Genomic DNA, 6,249 nt, shown 5'->3' on the forward strand with positions numbered 1-6,249 from the left:
CAATACAAGTATCCCAGCACAACCCCTCCAAACACAACGCAATACAACCACGCCCATAACACAAGCAGTATCTCTGAACACACATACCGCAATGCTACTGACTGAAAGGCAAAAGAAGGAGATAGAGTGAGCTTCCCCATCATGGCTGCCATTCCTACCATCTCCTGGGAAGATGTCCTTACTAGCCCAGACTAGACAGAGGGAGCCAGATGACGGCACCACTTCTATTGACTTCTAGTTAAATCCCAAATATTATGTGGGATATGAGACCTTGTGTTCTCTTCGCTTCCTTTTCCATGTGATCTTTTCCTTCCCCACCTTATTTCTTTACTTTCCTATCATTCTCTTTTTGTCTTTTAAAAAAAAAAAAAGATTCTGGCTTAGCTGGCTAAGGCTGTATATTTTACAATACTACTATAAGCCTGCGATCAGAAAAAGCCAGGGAAATGCAATGCCCTAATCAACCTGAAACTAGTTCAATTTTACAAAGTTTCAAAGTGGTTGATAAGCCCATGTGCTAGGTCTGTGCCTTTCCAACAATGAGATTTGCTAGTGAAAGTAAACAACAGAAGCAAGCAGCATTTTCTATCCTTGCTGTTCTCTTCCCTCCCCTTTTGTGTGTTTATCTTGTTCTGTTTTTTGGGGAAGTGAGATTGGGAGCAGTATCAGTGGCAATAGCTGTTTTTCCTTCTTTTCTATGTCTTCAATATAGAAGGATTTTTAATTGGGTCTGTGCATACTAAACCCTGAGCCTTGTTAAAAATTGTTTTATGTTGGAAAGTGATTGGGTTATGCTAACTCTTTTGACTCTCTGGGACCATGTATTCTATGTAAATGAATACAACATACTCTATATCCAGAACACACATAGGCTGTGTCTACAATGGGCCACTTATTCCGGAAAATCAGCCGCTTTTCCGGAATAAGCTGCGAGCTGTCTACACTGGCCCTTGAATTTCTGGAAAAGCAACGATGCTCTACTGTACAAAATCAGCCGCTATTCCGGAAAAACTATTCTGCTCCCGCTCGGGCATAAGTCCTTATTCTGGAACACTGTTCCGGAAAAGGGCCAGTGTAGACAGCACAGTAGTCTTTTCCGGAAAAAAGCCCCGATCACAAAAATGGCGATCGGGGCTCTTTTCCGGAAAAGCGCGTCTACATTGGCCACAGACGCTTTTCCGGAAAAAGGGCTTTTCCGGAAAAGGAGCCTGCCAATGTAGACGCTCCTTTTCCGGAAAAAGTGAAAACGGAATAATATTCCGTTTTAAGCATTTCCGGAAATTCATGCCAGTGTAGACACAGCGATAGTGAATCAGGCCTCTGTCACCCAATACATTCCATTATTTAGGCTAAGTTATTTTTATATGATTCTTGAAATCTGTTTAGTGAATGAGATTACTATTGCAAGTAGCTAGAGCCCCCAGTGAATGGAAAGCTATCTGAAACTCAAGGTGGTGTCACAGAGATAGGATCTGAACATGGGTGCTGTTCCAACACCCCCTTTCCTTTATCCAGTATTTTTCTCCAAAGACTACAGGATTTGCCAGGTAAATACCAATAGAAATTAAAATTAAGTTTGATTTTAGTTTTAAAAAAAAGATGTTAACAAGCTAGTACTAGTTTCAGGATCCAAATAGGGTAGGTGGATGTCAGAAAGGCTAAAGAAACAAGCAAGAAGAAGGGAAAATAAGAGTAATAGTAAAGTGGATCACAATGCACAAAACTTGACTCTTTACTAATCTATTTGCTAGAAAATGAGGTGTGAGATACTGCCCGTCAGCCTACTTTATCTGTGCTCAAGATCCCCACGTGCTGCCAACACTCTCCACATTTCCCTTTTAGGTGGAGTGGCTACAGAGGTTATCAGGTATGAGAAAAGGTTTACATTAGAGTTTTGCTTAAGCATGAGCATTTGAGTCATTAGAACAGAGTTACTGGAAGGCACTGTACATAGCATGGGTGTGCGAGAGTTGTGATTTCATGTTTGGGCTTTGGCAACACACCCCAACTAGCACAAATGTCTGGCCTCCGTGGGAGAAATGTAGAAAAAAATGTCTGGCTTTTAAATCAGACTTCAGCTCAGCAGTAGTCATATCATGTAAGCCCCAAAAGGTTCAGCTGCCAAGACCATGGAAATCTGACTTTTGTGTTTGCTTAGCATCCTAAAGAAAAGAATGTATTTGTTCTGCAGTCGTGGTGGAACTGAATGATTGGGTTCCCACCGCCCATAGTATGATAGTCCTTTGAAAATGGAACTAAGTCAAACAAGCAGCAAATAAAACAGCAAGGACAATGTGAAAAACATATTTTGAAAAAAAATATTCCTATTCAGATCACGTTGAGCAGTTTGTGAATAACTTATATGTAAGGTATTTTTCTCCTCCCAGATAATAGCATGTAACAAATCTTCTTAAAAAGCTGAGACCTGTATATTTGGCTGTTATCAGTTTCCATCCTAAAATATCAATTAAATACCATTTTCTTTTGGCAAACATTAATTCACTCCTCTAGCCAGCATACAGAAACTGGCAACTACATTGTACACCTGTTGTTATGCATTACAATGAAATTAAAATATTTAAAGAATTTGGCAAGCCTATGCCTTTGAAATGATGCCGATAGTTGTAACTGTGAACTGCATAGATGCTCTTCCTGCTTGCTAGAAAAATATTGCTGTGTATAAAACTACTGGTGGCCAGCAGCTGGCCTTTCAAGATAAGAATAAAAAACATGCACTTTTTGACATCTGGTCAGATGGCATGGGTGCAGCGCCTCTTGTTATTCAGTAGAAGCAATAGGAAAAGAGTTGAAGAATGGCCCCCTTGCAAGCCATATGCTTTCACCTCAATGGGTGAAATATAGAGCACTGTTTATTCAGGTGCAATAACAGAAAACGTTGTGGGCTGCTCTGTGATGATAAAACAAAGAAGATTCCAAAGAATGCACTCCATGTGTAACTTCCAGAGCCTCACTGTAAGCACACCGCATTTGCAATATCAAGTGACAGCCAGAAGCAAAATTATGGTCATTTGGGGCTGCTGAGTGTAGAATTGAAGCAGCTTGTCAAATTGGAGAAGTTTTATGGTGCTACAGAGTGTAACTGGGAGAGCGGGAATAACGTAGGGATATATGGGGGTAGGGTTGTCTCCCCAACGTACTTTTTTCAGATGTCCTGACTTTTCACGTGAAAATAAATGGTACAAAGTGGTAATAAAGTGACCATTTATGTCAGTTCTTCTGTCTTTAGGAGCTGGTTGTATTATCAGTGTATCTACAAGGTATAAACTGTGGCCTGTGGCCACAACTTCTACTTATTTTTTTTTCATTTAATGATGAGGCAATCATTTATTTTCAGGGTGCAAATCTGATGGCTAATGTGTGAAGAAGAAATGTCCAGCTGTCAACAAAGAAATGCCATACAAACAAGTATAGGTGGCTCTATTAAATATCAATACAAAATTATTCTGTAGTCAAATCTTAGGCACGGAGGCTACTTGACCACAATAAAACTGATACTAATTTTGAGTGATCAACCATTCTTGTGTGTTCTGATCATAGGTGTGGAAGTAGAGATGCTTGGTCCTGCAGCCCTTCTAGGATTTGCACCCAGCTTCCCCCCCACCCAGCGGACAGCCTCACTGCCAACCCGCCATTAGTCCCATAATCCCCATAGAATCTCGCTATCTGTCATTCCTGGCAATGGCACCATTTCAGGAGGGCAAGGGTGCTGTAGCCATGGGTACTAGATGCTGCCTCCTCTTCTTCCTGTTCCCTAAATGATCAGGGAGCGAGGGGAAAATACACAGTTTGCACGAATGACTCCTTTGCCCCCTCCCCTTGCCAGCTGGGAGTGAGAGGAATGCACTCAGGCTGTCATTCTCCCCTCTCTTTCTGATCAAGAGAGGAACCAGAAGAAGAGCAAACAGCATCTCAGTACATGCAGCTGTGACCACCCCCTCCGCCCTCCTGAAATATCCCCCAGGATCCACTGCCACTTGGGGTCTCACTACCGGTCTGGGGCTCCGCAGCTTCCTCCAGCTGTGGCTAGGGATGCGAAACTCTCCTAGACCAGAGGTCATTTGTAGCAATGGTGTCCGGTCTATCTAGTCCGGGAGAGTTGGCAACCCAACGTGTGACCCCAGCCTGGAGCGGTGAGATGAATAGTGGTAAGGGGAGGGTGCAACTCAGTACCCTCACTCTAAAAATAATTCCAGTGCCACTGGTTCTGATGCTGCAGAACTGCTGGGATTTATAACATTAATATGGTTATTTGAAGCCATTCCGCATATTGAATAACAGCCTTAAAATTTAAGAAAAATACCAAAAGGATAGGTAGCTTCCAGATGAAACAGTAGTTGTTTTACAAGCAGTATCGAAGCTTAGGAAATTAAATTCAGTAATCCTAGTTCAGCAGTTTATTACAGGCTGGTTCTGCAGAAGAGCTGGGCACAGTTCAGGAAAAGGGAGGGACCAAAGATAACTTCAAGCCAAAGGGAAAAAATAGAAGCCAAGACACTTGACTGGTAGCCATTTATGGCTCAAACCTTAATACCTAATTGAATAGGACAAATGATGCTCTTTTAAAGCTTTCCCTTAAATATTAGAGAAGAAAGGGTTAAGGAATAAAGAAAGAACAAAACATGAAATATCCTCTGTGCTCAACTTCGCTTTCTAGGATGAGATGGGCAAGAATGGGTTGTGATGGGGTGCAGGAAACATTTAGGTGAAAGAGGACTGTTTCTTGTTCTCCCTGCCCGTATATTGGCCATGATCAAGCTCTCTGTCAGGAGAAACACCATTCTAAAGGGTGCATATCCCTTTAGAGCACTATCCATAACCACTTTTCTTTTTCAGGGGCCAAGGATAGTCTCACTGATCAGGCCCTCTCAGAGGATGACAGAGGCCCAGACCACTTTGGGTTTAGAGGCCCCAGCCCCCCATCATATTTAATTTCTCATCCTCAGGTTCATACTAAAATCAAAAGTATATATGAAAATAAACACTTGATGCATTTATTTATTAACAATTCAGTAATTATACCAACAGCATGTATATTAAAAATATAACTTTAATTGCGAGTTTCCATTGCAAGCAAAACTCTCCATTTTAGGAATGCTTTTCTGGCTTTGTTATGTGCAAACTTGTGAGCCCATTCAAACATTCTTGTCCCATTGTAGAATGATGATAGTTCTTTACTTGTTTAAACATATTGAATGTGCATTCACCTGAAGCCACTGATGCAGGGAGACTGACAAAAATATGTAATGCTATTGTGAGATAGAAAATACAATCCACAGGCTGAGATCGAATATTTCTTGAAGCAGTTCTTTCAATTTGCAGTTTGATTTAAAGTCGGTGGAATGGATATGCTTCAGGAAGATGATCTCATCACAGAGATCTCTTGAAATTTCGTTGTTGTACCTTTGTTGAAACCATTCAGCCACTGAATATAGATCTTCATCATTTAGTTCTCTGAACTCCCAAAGGAATCCAAAAAGGGTACAAATTTGTCACAGTGACTCAAGTCGATGTGAAAGACTACATTCAATGGCATCAGTAACAATACAAAAAACAAACATTGAATCAGTAGCGTCTTTCTATATCAGATTGAGATGTTAGGCTGCGATTGGTGGAAAACTCAGATGAAATGTCAATACCGTGTGCTACTGATTTGCACTCAGAAAGGATTGCATCCCACTGATCACGAATCTTTTGAATATCTTTAAGCAGTTCAGTGTTATCCCTCTCAACATCTAATATAGCACTACATACTTCAATTACAAGATTAGTTTTGTGGATAATTTTTAGCAGCTTCATCCACATGGACGACACTAAAAAGCATTCAAATTTGGATGTAAACTTCTGAATTCACTTAAGCTCAGGGTGAGCCTGTGCTGCGAGAGTAAGAGATTCAAGCTCACTTAAAGCCTCTCTCACAGAGTCCAAATACTGTGCAACTGGTTTAACACCATCAGTTCATGCTGACCATCTTCTTGTTGATATGCTGTGAAGGGAAACAAGCAGATGCCGCTTCAGAATTTCCCACTTTCCAGGGCTACTTTTGAAAAGGTTGTACAATTGCTGGATTGTTCCAAAATATATGATTGCTTCCTTGCATGATGCAGCACAATCAACACTGACAAGATTAAGTGTGTGGTTGCCACAAATGGAGAAAATATAGTTTGGATTTTGATCAGCAAGGACTGCTCATACTCTCCAGCTTTATTGGATCCATTGTCATAGGCTGAG

At 41.1% G+C, this 6,249-nt stretch overlaps 1 protein-coding gene across 1 annotated transcript in view; it reads right to left on the reverse strand.

Annotated features, from left to right (window-relative positions):
* CFAP299 (cilia and flagella associated protein 299) overlaps positions 1-6,249 on the reverse strand; it is a 376,930-nt gene that overhangs the window by 153,625 nt on the left and 217,056 nt on the right. The window lies entirely within an intron of this gene.

Source organism: Pelodiscus sinensis, chromosome 4 (assembly GCF_052426305.1).
Source record: "Pelodiscus sinensis isolate ZL-2025 chromosome 4, ASM5242630v1, whole genome shotgun sequence".
NCBI classification, from domain to species: Eukaryota; Metazoa; Chordata; order Testudines; family Trionychidae; genus Pelodiscus; species Pelodiscus sinensis.